The sequence below is a fragment of the Myotis davidii genome, unplaced genomic scaffold (genome assembly GCF_000327345.1).
Source record: "Myotis davidii unplaced genomic scaffold, ASM32734v1 scaffold809, whole genome shotgun sequence".
NCBI classification, from domain to species: domain Eukaryota; kingdom Metazoa; phylum Chordata; class Mammalia; order Chiroptera; family Vespertilionidae; genus Myotis; species Myotis davidii.
This window is the reverse complement of record NW_006300017.1, coordinates 1618964-1631573: the sequence shown is the minus strand read 5'-3', so window position 1 is coordinate 1631573 and position 12610 is coordinate 1618964. Positions and strand designations below refer to the sequence as shown.

The following is a 12610-nucleotide window of genomic DNA, read 5'->3' as shown; positions in this document are numbered from 1 at the left end:
TCAGCCGAGTGTAGCTGTGAGGGCTTGGGCAACTCACTCCGTCTCTCTGAGCCTTCTTGTCTGTCAAGGAGGAGCAATAATAATCCCATCTCACAACATTGTTGAGAAGATTAAATGAGAAAATACAAGCGTGAGCTCTTTGTAAATGATAAAGAGCTGGAGAGAAGCTATTATTGGTGAAGCCGACGCTGAGTGGTGGGAGTCAGGACTGGGGAAGAGGAAGGCAGCAGGCACACTTGCCCTAAGAGGCTTAGAGGATTGCGAGCAAGCACCCAGGGACCTTAGGAGAGGAAAGCAGCTCTCCACCGCCTCCCCCACCTCCATCTGCGGTCTCGTCATGGGCTTGGACAGACGTGACCCGTGACTCACAGCCCTCAAGCCCTTGCCTTTGGGTGGCAGAGATGTGGGGACAAGGTCAACACGTCCAGCTATGAAGGAGAGGGCCCCGCAGGAGAAGGGATGGAGTCTTAGAGCAGCTTGCCTTTCTCCATAAGTAAGAAGACAGAAGGCAGGAGAGTGGCTGGAAGACAGGCACCGAGTATATGATATTATTTTAACAACCAACGTGGGGAGAGAAATAGGAAAAGGCATTGGGAAACCCGGTGTCCTTGCCCACTGCCTGGACCAGGACCTTGTCCTTTTGGATTACAATTCTGCACTGTGCCTGGCAGACACATCCACCTAATACCCATTACTTGACCGAACGATTGGAAAAGCGCAGGAACAAAGAGAGAGGGGAATAAGAGGCGAGCTGTTTTTACACAATCCATTGTGGTGGAAGACCCGAGCATCCTAGCTTTTGTGCTGATTTGGGGCACAATTTAAATCCGACGTCCGGCCTGAAAAGGAACCGTAACACCAACACCACGTTGCCTTGTCCGTTTATATTTTGGCAGGATCTGGATCGGACAGGAACCTCTGACTGTTGGGGGTGGAAGGCGTGGCTGGGTCTGGGGGGGAGACAGGGAGGAGATAGAAGGAACGGCAGCGCTCAGGGAAGCGATGCAGAATATGAGAATGAACCAGTGCGTCCAGTGATTACAGACGAAGAAACCCAGGCCCCCGAAGGCCCAGGGACTTGCTTAAGACCCCAGCTGCTGGGTGGCGGAACTGGGAACAGAACCAATGGCTTCTGACTCCCAATCTTGAGCTCCTCCCAGGACTACAAACAACCTCCTAAGAAATGATTCCCAAAGGGGACACAGAGGAAAATTTGGAGTGAGCACAGCCTGCATCCAGCCGGCCTCAGATTGGAGACTTCCTCGCCACCCTGATGACCCCTCCTTGGCACGCAGGCTTGGCGAGGGCTCCCGTTGTTGGAGGAAGAGATGGGCCGAGAGCCTTGCTCTGGCTTCTGGCTTGTTGGCTGACTCCCGGTGTCCTCCTTGGACAGAGCCAGGAGGGTAAGAAGAACAGAACAAAGACATAAAAATAGCTGGAGGGTGAACGATTCCCATCTGCTGTGTGGGCGAGGGAGGCCCAAGGAAGAAAAAGACTGTCAGTTAAGAGGCTGGATGGGGGATTCCTGGCTTCAACAGGCCATGCGGAGGTCAGGGAAGAGAACAGAGAGCGGGCATCTTTCGGGGCCAGTTGTATCTGGGCTGCAGTCCTTTTCCCTGGGACAAATGACCTCACCTCCATCAGCTTGGTCTCTAACTCCATAACGTGGGGTGATAAAAAACATCCACCGTTAGGCGTTACTGTGACGATGAAACAAATACATGCACTAGAATTTCTAGGCCATAGAAGGTGCTTCTCTATGGGAGCTCCCTCATCACAGCCATGCCCAGCACCTTCCTTTGCTCTCCGGGCTTGTGAGAGCAGAGAAGGCCAGGCAGGGTCCTCGGGCTGCAGCCCCCTGTGGTCTTGGCAGTGGAGTGTCCAGGGATTCCCATCCAGGTCCTCTTCCTATGGGAGCCTCCTGGGGGTCACCACCAGGCAACTAGAGCCCTGGGTCACAGGTGAGATCCCTCTACCTCTGTAAACGTTTTAAAAACAACGATGTGCCCTAACCGGTTTGGCTCAGTGGATAGAGCATCGGCCTGCAGACTGAAAGGTCCCAGGTTCGATTCTGGTCAAGGGCATGTACCTTGGTTGTGGGCACATCCCCAGCAGGGAGTGTGCAGGAGGCAGCTGATTGATGTTTCTCTCTCATCAATGTTTCTAACTCTCTATCCCTCTCTCTTCATCTCTGTAAAAAATCAATAAAATATATTAAAATAACAAAACAAAAAAACAACAACTATGCACATCCTAGTCGGGTTTGATTCTGGTCAAAGGCCCTGGTCCTGGTCATGGTGCGTGCAGGAGGCAACTGATCTATGTTTCTCTCCCATCGATGTTTCTCTCTGTCTTTCCCTCCCTCTTTCACTCTCTCTAGAAATTAATGGGAAAATATCCTCAGGTGAGGATTAACAATAAGTAAATAATAAAACAATAAAAACAGCAATGCACAGTGATCACCATAGTAGGTTCTGGGGTTCAGAAGAAATCACATGGCTGCTCCAAAACGACCTGTGGCAGGATGCACAGTGGCAGGAGGCGCCTTCTGCCATGAGGGCCCCGAACCCCAAAGTCCCCCACTGGGGTGCTTGCTCTGGTCTTGAGAGGTGAACAGGTCTCACCCGTGTGACCGTGGGTCTCTCTGCTGTCTGCTGGCACATCACTAAGGGATAGGCTTTGTAGGCAGACAGACACCGGTTCAAATCTCAGCTTCCCCACGTCTGGCTGTATGGCGTGGGCAAGTAATTGGACCTCTCGGAGCCTCAGTTGCCTCCTCTGTAAAAAGAAGACAATACCTCACTCAGCATGTTGCTCCAAAGATTAAGTTGACATAGGAACACACTTATTGTTAAATTATTACCATTATTATTTTTACAAATCTGTTTTTACTGATTTGAGAAATAGCGATGTGAGAAATATCGATCAGCTGCCTCCTGCATATGTCCTACTGGGGATGGTGCCCACAACTGGGCATGCGCCCTTGACTGGAATTGAACTTGGGACCCTTCAGTCCACAGGCCGACACTCTATGGACTGAGCCAAACCAGCTAGGGCTAACCTCATTTAAATGAGACCCAGTGACCATCAGTTCCCAATCTCTCAACCCCTCCTCATCCACCTGACTCTCCCGGGTCACTGCATCTTCTGGATGGCTCTGCTGGAAGTGACCACGTCCCGCCTGGCTGCTGGCTCACCTGGCACAGAGCAGGCCTCTGCCTAGGATGACTCCCTGGGCACGGAGTGGGAGCTCCTGAGCGGGAGGGGCAGAGCGCCCTGGGAAACACATCTTTGTGTTTGGGGGCTGTCTCCTCAGCAGTTGGGCCCTGTGCTGGGGGGCTGTCTCAGACCCCTCCCTGGCCTCAGCCCCCAGGGAGCCTGCTCCCTGCAGAACACGCATGTGACGAGCCCCTTGCCCTCCGTGCCCCTTGTCCACTCACGGCAGACCCTTTCACACCTCAATTAGCCACTTAGGGAGAAGAAAGAGCAAGTGCAAGCTGGGGAAATCTGTTCAGACCATGATGAATAGTTTCCCAAGCCTGCTGTTGCCATGGCAGCCAGCTGGGAACACCGTTTCCAGGGCCTGAGGCGCTCAGACATGCACGGGGTGGGGGAGGGGGAGGGGGGCTGCCCTGCTGGGCTGCTGCCCACTCGCCTTCCCCCACCCTGGCCTCCTGGCTCCCTTAGCAACAGCCATCACCATTGCCATCGCAACCACCGTGCGGCGTCTGCTGTCCAGGATCAGTGTCCAAGGAAACTTTGGGAGGGGGAAGGTAGGGAGCGTGTGTGTGTGTGTGTGTGTGTGTGTGTGTGTGTATGTATGTATGTGTGTGTGTGTCAGAGTCAGGCTATGAAGTTGGGAAGGAAAAAGCTTGGAAAGCTTAGCCATAGAAAAGCAGCTCATCAACCAGAGGTCCAGTGACCCCTTGGTGATCCGATGGTCACCTTTGAACCCACAAGACCAAGCTTGTGTATCTGGGTGCATGTGAGTTTTTCTGGAGGAAGGGTTTATAGTTTGATCAATTTCTCAAAGATGAGGAAGTCCCTATTAGGTAAGAATCTTAAATGACAAAAGCTTTTGCTTTTTAGAATCAGAATTACCTTAGGGACCAGTTGATCAGACTGGCTGCAGAGATATGCTTAGAAGGAAGAACAAGCCCCCGGCCGGTGTGGCTCAGTGGTGGAGTGTTGATCTATGAACCAGGAGGTCACTGTTTGAGTCCCAGGCAGGGCACATGCCCAGGTTGGGGGCTTGATCCCCAGGGCGGGGGGGTGTGCAGGAGGCAGCCGATCAATGATTCTCTCTCATCATGGATGTTTCTCTCTCTCTCTCCCTTCCTCTCTGAAGTCAATAAAAATATATTTAAAAAATAAAGAAGGAACACGTACAGGGCAGGGTGGGAGCATATGCATGCCCCCCTGGTCCCTCTCCGGAGTCCCCCAAGGCCACCTGCCCCGCTGGGGACCTCTGGGAGCAGTGACTGGGAGTATTCCTGCGAATGCCATCCTAAATACTCTTTCCTTCTTGCCTGCCTCGTTGCTGCAGCTTCACCCGGGGTTAACTGTGCGAATCGCTAGGGTGTGCTGTGTGCCAGGCCCGAGCTCAGGGCTGTACAGACACTGTGCACATCGTCTCATTTAGGTGTCACTCAGCGTTGGGGGGAAGGGCCTCTTACCCCGGCCATTCAAAGATGAGAAACCCCAAAAGATTGCAAGTGATTCGCACAGGTTTATGGAGTTAGAATTTGGACAAGCGAGGGGCAGCTTAGCAGAGGTTCTGGACAAGAGTGCCTGAATCTGACCTCAGCTGCACCCCTCTTCCCTGTGTGGCCCAAGCTCTTGTGAATCGAGGACACGGATCATCCCTACCCCAAAGGACAGTGACGGGAGCTCAAAGAGTTGACGCTGCATTTGAAAAGGGCTTAGAACAGTATCCATCACCAGATCAAATGGACTTAAACGGGGAGTAGGATGTGGTCCCAGGTCTGCCTGGTTCTAAGGCTCGTGTGTCCCCCAGAGAGGTTTTCAGGGGCGTTTGTCATCCGAATGCTGAGCTGGGTCGTGACCCCAGGAACACCACGAGCTCTAGACAGAGCTGCCGCCCCTGAGGGAGCCTCAGTGTCCCCGCCCCCCAAGCAAAGGGGCAATAATACCCCGCACATTCTCAGGGGCTGGTTTGTGAGCCAGAGTCCCCACCGATGACACGAGGATCCAGTGAAACACGACCCGGGAAGCTTTTGCAGGCGGAGCCGTGCCACAGCCTGTCCTCAGTCCCGCAGCCCAGTTCTCCTCATGCCGGCTCAGCTGGCAGTGCGGGGCAGGGTGCCCAGTGTGACACCCCGAGGCGGGTGGATGGCACGGTGCCTTCCGTGCCCATGTGCCTGGGTCAGCAGCCAAAGCCAGGATGCTTAGGAATTCCGCAGAGGGAGCAGAGAGGCGCCGAGCCCAGCTGCCTCGGGCTGTGTTGGCAGCGGGGAAGGGAGGCAGGTGCTCCTGCGAGGCCACGGATGGCAATGAGGGCCGGGTAGGGCGGGGTGGAGCCACGGAGCGTGGTCCAGGCCACGCCAGGCTGGGTGGCCTCCTTGTCTGAGAGGAGGGGTCATTCGTGGAAATGAGAAAAAGCTTTCCTAGTCCCTGCGGAGAAGAAACGCAGTGAGGCATTATTCAATCAGCGAACAGCAGGCTCAGTCATCTCCAGGCTGCTGGGGCGGGGAGGGACCTGGGGTCCCTGTACTTTTGCCCCCCGAAGGCTCCTCGTGCTGAGAGCAGACGGTGAGGAGGAAGAGGTGGGCCCTTGTTCTTGAGTCACTGGCTGCTGGGGTACCTTTCTGGGGCGCTGGGAGGTGTAGCACGCAGCTGCAGCTGGGACAGATCAGCAGCCGACGCAGGGGGGCAAGGCGGTGCTGTGAGTGACTTGCGCCCGTCAGAAGCCATAATCAGAAGCCATAATCGGAGGTGGTTCGTCTGGGAGGAGAAAGCCAGGGAGCCATCGCTGACTCAGGGCTGAGGTGGCTCATGCCAGCTGCTGTCCTGGCCTCCCGGTGCCCCACGCGCAGCCCAGCCCGAGGGGGCGCTGGTTGCAAAGGGAGTGATTCAGAGGCTGTGACAAAAGCAGCGATTTAGACGGAGGAGCTTCTGAGAGTGTGAATCAAAGCTTTGTGCTTGAACCTTTTAGCTTCTCGTGGTCATGACGAGCCGGGGGTGGGGGTGGTCTTCTCTGAGAAGTAGGGCAGGAGCTGGTGCCCAGGGCCCCGGACAGGCAAGGCGGTGCCACGCCCACGGCAGAAGTGGGCCCCGGGGACGTCTCCGCTGTGAGATGCTAAGCCAAGGATGTCTAGAGGCCACAGTGTCATTTCTTTACCCTCTAGAGCAGCGGTTGCCAACCTTTCGGACCTCACGGGCCACCAGAGGTCCACGGGCCACCGGTTGGCGACCGCTGCTCTAGAGCACAGCTCCCCAGGTGCCCAGAGCTCCTGTGAGGACCCAGAGAGGAGGGTCGCCCACTCAGGGAGTTAGGCCTCTCCCAGGGCTCACCCGAGATGCCTGCTCTCCATTCGGCTTGCCTGGCACTGACCCGGACTGCCTGACTGTTCTAGGGACTCCTGTCACGAGCCGGCCTGCCCAGCAGGTGCAAACACTTTATGCAGAGCTTTCCCCCCACTCCCCAGTGTTTACCGTGAAACCGGGAAGGGGAAAGGCCATTGTTGTCAGGAGTGTCCCTTGGCAGGTCTGGGCTTCAGGCCTGCCTGAATTGGATGCAAACTGTTAGCCAGAGAGCTCTGAGAGCCAGGATGATTCAACCATCAGAGTGAGCAGCCAAATGACCAAGATACTTACCCCTGGAGATCATTAGAAATAAACCCCGATTCTTACACCAACCTGGAGGTCCGCCCCTCTCAGTGGGAGAGGCCTGATGGCGTGAGTCAGCTTCCTCTGCTCCCAGGAACCTGTGGGTCTCCCAAAGTCCTGCTGCTGCAGCCTTCGTCAGCTGCTGGAGAGCAACGCGGCTCTCGGCGAAGCTCCCTCCCTCTCACCCTTCATGGGCGGCAGCCCTCGCCATTTAATGCCGGGATAACAACAATCCGCATAGAGATCGAGCTGCTAATGGGAGAAGAGCGAAGCCAAAAGGGTGACACTGTTCCAGAGCCGAGTGGGCCTCTCTTCGGGAGAAGGTAGCTGCTCAGGGGAGGGGTTCATCAGCCGCCTCTGAGTTTTTATTTTTCATTTATTTTTATTTCTTTAAAATACATTTTTTTATTGATTTCACAAAGGAAGGGAGAGGGAGAGAGGGATAGAAACATCAATGATGAGAATCATTGACCGGCTGCCTCCTGCACGCCCCCTACTGGGGATCAAGCCTGCAATCTGGGCATGTGCTCTTGACCGGAATCGAACCCAGGACCCTTCAGTCCGCAGGCCGACGCTCTATCCACTGAGCCAAACAGGCTCGGGCCACTTTGAGTTTTAATAGGAGGCTGACTACCATCCACCTCCCCCTCTTCCCCCAACACACACAGGAGCAGCAAGTAAGGGGGAGGGAAGACCTAAACTGGGCCCTGGCTGCAGGCCTTGTTCTCTGTTTTCTCCTCCATCTGTTAGTCGGCAAGCGACCATTCCAAAGCTGTCCTCTTTCTGCAGTTCATCCTCTATTTGGGTTTTGGATCTTGGTCCTCCTCAAAGCCACCTACGTTGAATTTCTGCCCCAACCAGATCTCTGCGGAGTCTTGCCGCTATAAGGCATTTCAGATGCACTATCAGTCCCCAGGTGCGGAGACCAGGGCAAAGGAGTGGGGCGCTGGATCGTTCTCAGGACGGGGAGCTTGAGGGCAGACAACCCTGGAAGCATGCATTTAGAATATATGTTTGGGATTCCAGACTAGGGAGCTGACACCTGGTGAGATGAAATGGTTTGCCAAAGATCTGGCTCCTTTGTAGAAGAGAAGACTAAAACTCAGGTCATCGAACTCTGGCCCTCTGGTTGCTCTCTTAGCAGGGAGCTCTGCTGATGGGATGGATGACTGCACAGCTCTGCTGGTTGCCCTGCAGCCCTGCTAAGCACTGTTACCTCAAACTCTCTGCAGACATCCTGTGCTGGAACCAAAGGTCAGTGGGGGTGATGCTTGGGTGGAGCAATGGAGGGTGACTGGGCTAAGAAGGCCCTAGCCGGTTTGGCTCAGTGGATAGAGCATCGGCCTGTGGACTGAAGGGTCCTGGGTTCGATTCCGGTCAAGGGCACATGTCCAGGTTGTGGGCTCGATCCCCAATAGGGGGCATGCAGGAGGCAGCCGATCAGTGATTCTCTCTCATCACTGATGTTTCTATCTCTCTCTCCCTCTTCCTTTCTCTCTGAAATCAATAAAAAAAATATTTTAAAAAACATTCATGGAAACCAAACAAAAACAATGAAGGTTCATGCACACGAAGACCTCCTCCTGGGAAGTCAGGTTAAGAGTTTGTTGAAGATGGTGGTGAGGAACCTGCCCTTCCCTGCTGGATAGAGTGGGCTGGAGGGGCAAAGAGCGGCTCAGTCCCCTTTGTGTGGTCAAAATTCCCTCCGCCCATGAACAAGAGGACATTGGGCTGCCCATACATCACAGTTGACTGAGATGTCAGTGGGAGCTCTTCCTGTCACGATGTTTCACTCTAGCGCCTTCATTTCTATTCTTATACCAAGTGATTTGTTCCCAAAACATCAGCCAAACAGCAAAAGAGTCACTGGCTCCATAGGTCTCTTCCTCTTCCCCCGCCTCTCCCCGTCCCCTGCAAGCTGGCTCCCCACTCAGAGTGCCGGCCTCGTGGATCTTGCGGAGGCCCACGCTCTGTGGGAAGAGTGGCAGGAGGGTTAGGGAGAGGGGAACTCCAGATCTCATCTTGAGTCTGCCCAGAATCCTTGGCCTTTATGGTTCTGACCAAGCAGAAGTTTGGTTTAATTTCTGCTTTAATTTATTTAAAACTTGGGTCAATGTCCTTCTCTACTTAGTGCCGTCGTTTCTTCACCTCTGAAACGGGGAGAAATGTCTCTCTCTCTTTTTTTTAATGTAAATCAAATTTTATTTATTTTTTTCCTTGCAAGAAACATTAATATTTCAAGAAAAACGGTTTTAAATATAATAATATTACATGCAATGAACAGTAATATTTCAAGAACAAATATTTAAAAAAATATTTTATTGATTTTTTTACAGAGAGGAAGGGAGAGGGATAGAGAGTTAGAAACATCGATGAGAGAGAAACATCGATCAGCTGCCTCTTGCACACCTCCTACTGGGGATGTGCCTGCAACTAAGGTACATGCCCTTGACCTGAATCGAACCCGGGACCTTTCAGTCTGCAGGCCGACGCTCTATCCACTGAGCCAAACTGGTTAGGGCAAGAAAAAATATTTTAAATAGAATAATATTACCCAAACGGTACTAACATAGTATAATGAGAAAAGTCTTGACGGTTTCCCTTTACTTGGGATGCTGACTTGGGTTCTGGCCAGATGATTGGTGAGATTGAAACCACGCCCTTTCTTCTCTGTTTGCTAGAGTTCCCGCCTGAAGAAGATGAGCACAGCTATGAGCGGTCCCCTTCTCCCACAAGGGCATCATTGCTCCCCAAACCAGGAGGCCAGCCAGAATCATGCTTTCATGGAAGGCCTGAGGACTACCTGCTAAAGCTTCGAAAACTAAAAACAGTGAGTTTTTTTTTTTTTAATCCTCCCAATAATTCACTTTGCTTGGCTTCTCTAACGGAAACCGGTACTGGTTAAATAAAGTCAAGAGGAGCCTGAGTCAGGTGTGGGATGGGATGGGCAGAGACTGTGACCAAGGCATTTTGGGTAATCACTTCCTCCTGGGAATCCAGGCGTACAGTTGCTTGTACAGTTCCATTCATTTGTTGCTTGGCATACGCTATCTTATATTTTAGGGATCAAAGGATGCCCTAGCCGGTTTGGCTCAGTGGGTAGAGCGTCGGCCTGTGGACCAAAGGGTCCCGGGTTTGATTCCAACCTTGGTTGCAGGCTCCTCCCTGGCCCAGGCCCTGGTTGGGGTTCTTGCAGGAGGCAACCAATCAATGTGTTTCTCTCACATCGATATTTCCCTCTGTCTTTCCCTCTCTCTTCCACTCTCTATGAAAAGCAATGGAAAAAATATCCTCGGGTGAAGATTAAAAAAAAATAAAAGGATAGATAGCTCATCTATATTTTAAGAGAAAGAGTAGAACAGGGCTTCTCAAACTACGGCCCGCGGGCCACATGCAAATACAAATATTGTATTTGTTCCGTTTTGTTTCTTTTTTACTTCAAAATAAGATACGTGCAGTGCGCATAGGAATTTGTTCATAGTTTTTTTTGTTTAAACTATAGTCCGGCCCTCCAACGGTCTGAGGGACAGTGAACTGGCCCCCTGTTTAAAAAGTTTGAGGACCCCTGGCCTACATCTTCCCCCGCCCGTTTCTCTCTTTGCAACCTGCCCCGGGCCACACAGTGAGGGGTGGCGGAGCTCGGGTTCGAACACCATCGGGTTCAAGTCTTCTCGCCTTTCCCCACATTGTGATTCCTCCGGCTGCACGAACAAAGGCAGCGATTGCCCGGCAGCCCTGTGAACCCTGAGACTCAGCTTCGGAGGAGAAGGTGATGGCTCCTGGTGCCCGGGAAGTAAGAGGCCGAGGCTGCATGCCTCTCCGGCCTTGTGACGCCGGGCAGGCATCAGCATTCACTTCGGGTGGCCTCCATACCCTCAGCCTCCCTGAGTGCAGCGGTGCTGAGAATGTGCACACATATGCCAACCCTGTGCAGACATCCTAAGATGAGGCAGGCAGGCTCTCGGGCCCTAGAGCAGGACGGGCACAGCCAGGCTCCCCCTGCCCCAGGGGAGACGACACAGGCTCACTGTGGGCCTGTGTTGGCAATGAGGCCTCCAGAATGACCTCCGGGGGAGGCTGGTGCCTGTGTTGAGGGTGGGGAATGTAGTGGGATTAAAGGGTGTTTTCTTTTCTCTCGCCACAGGGAACCCCCTGCAAAGCGATGAGATGGTAGTGAGCACCGTTTGGTTCCCTTTCCACCAACTGTCTATTGTGACACTACGGAGCTAACTAGCAGAGCTGCTGAAATCACGGTTAAGGGAAAGGAACATTAAGACACATAAGCGAGGGAAGAGATGTGTGTGAAGTAAGGGAGGGAACAGAACAGCAAGCAATAAGACAGACGGAAGCAAGACATCCGTTCCGGGTGGCAAGAGGCAGGGCAGTCATTTGCGTGGCAACTAAGACCCAGAGGTCAGGGCCGCGCTCCACAGAGGGGGCAGTGGGCACAGCCTGTGATGACATGGAGCTTCTCTCACCTCCATGGGCTCCATCTCATTGCCACCCTAGGAGGAGAGGCTGACATTGGACTTGAGGGGCTAAACATGTGGCTGACAAGCTTGGAAGTTCTGATTCTTTTAAATATTTTTATTATTGATCTCAGAGAAGAAGGGAGAGGGAAAGATAGAAACATTGATGATGAGGAGAGAATCATGAATTGGCTGCCTCCTGCATAGCTCCTTCTGGGGATCGAGCCCACAACCCAGACATGTGCCCTGACCAAGAATCGAACTGGTGACCTCCCGGTTCCTAGGTCAACGCTCAACCCCTGAGCCACACCGGCCTGGCTGGCCTACTAGGTAGTCTTCTCTTGTTGAAGTTAATGAATCCAAACTTCTAAGCTCGCAAGCCACAGGCTTAGCTCCTAAAGTCAAATGAAGGTTAGTCCCTTGGAAAAACGGACTCTTTGCCTAATGACAAGAAAGTAATAACTTTAAAAGCTTTCTCTTTTATGTTATGCCAAAGTTTAGGTTAATTGATTAGGCCAGATCCAGCCTGGGCTCCTGGCCCCCAAAGACGTCAGAACAAAACTGGGACAGAGAGCAAGACAGGAGCCTTCATCTCATGGGGGATGTGGAATAAAGAAGCAGTGGGCAGGTTTTGGGAGAGCGCCCCAATTTTGTACTATGGAGCTCTCAATATGTGCCCATCAGCATCCTGAAAAGCATTGGAGAAACTGCCAAGAAGCCAAGCTAAAAATACCCAGGGAACAGCACCACCCCGGAGACGTGCAGAGATGGGTGTGAGCGCTCCGTGGAAGGTGTGAGACTCTGAGCACGAGAGCCAGGCTGCTGTGCTCATCCCAGGCTCTTGTTCTCGGGCCCTGAACCATGTGTCAGTCGGATATGGGTGGGAGGAGTGCGTGCATCTGCTTTTACACTCAATGCTTTGTCTTTGAACCAGTCCCGTCTAATAGGGCAGCAAGTGTGTAATGAGCACCTGTCATGTGCCCTAGGATTAAAACTATAAAACCACACCCACTACTTGGGAAAGTGTGCATGAATTTTTGAGACCTGATGACTCCCCATCTCCCGTAGTAACAATTATCACTTGTGTTTTGTTTTTTTAAAAAAATATTTTTATTGACTTCAGAGAGGAAGGGAGAGGGAGAGAAACATCAATAATGAGAGAGAATCGTTGATCGGCTGCCTCCTGCACGCCCCACACTGGGAATCAAGCTTGCAATCCAGACCTGTGTCCTGACCGGGAGTGGAACCGTGACCTCCTGGTTCCCAGGTCAACGCTCAACCACTGAGCCATG

General features: G+C 52.8%; 1 long non-coding RNA gene across 1 annotated transcript in view; it reads left to right on the top strand.

Moving 5' to 3' along the window:
* The window catches only part of LOC107185035, a 16396-nt gene extending 5241 nt beyond the window's left edge, over positions 1–11155 (top strand). Inside the window, exons 2-4 of the long non-coding RNA XR_001515941.1 lie at positions 7991–8103; positions 9531–9679; positions 10994–11155. This is a non-coding gene — a long non-coding RNA (uncharacterized LOC107185035). The remainder of the gene's footprint in view (positions 1–7990; positions 8104–9530; positions 9680–10993) is intronic.
* The last annotated feature ends 1455 nt before the right edge of the window (positions 11156–12610 follow it).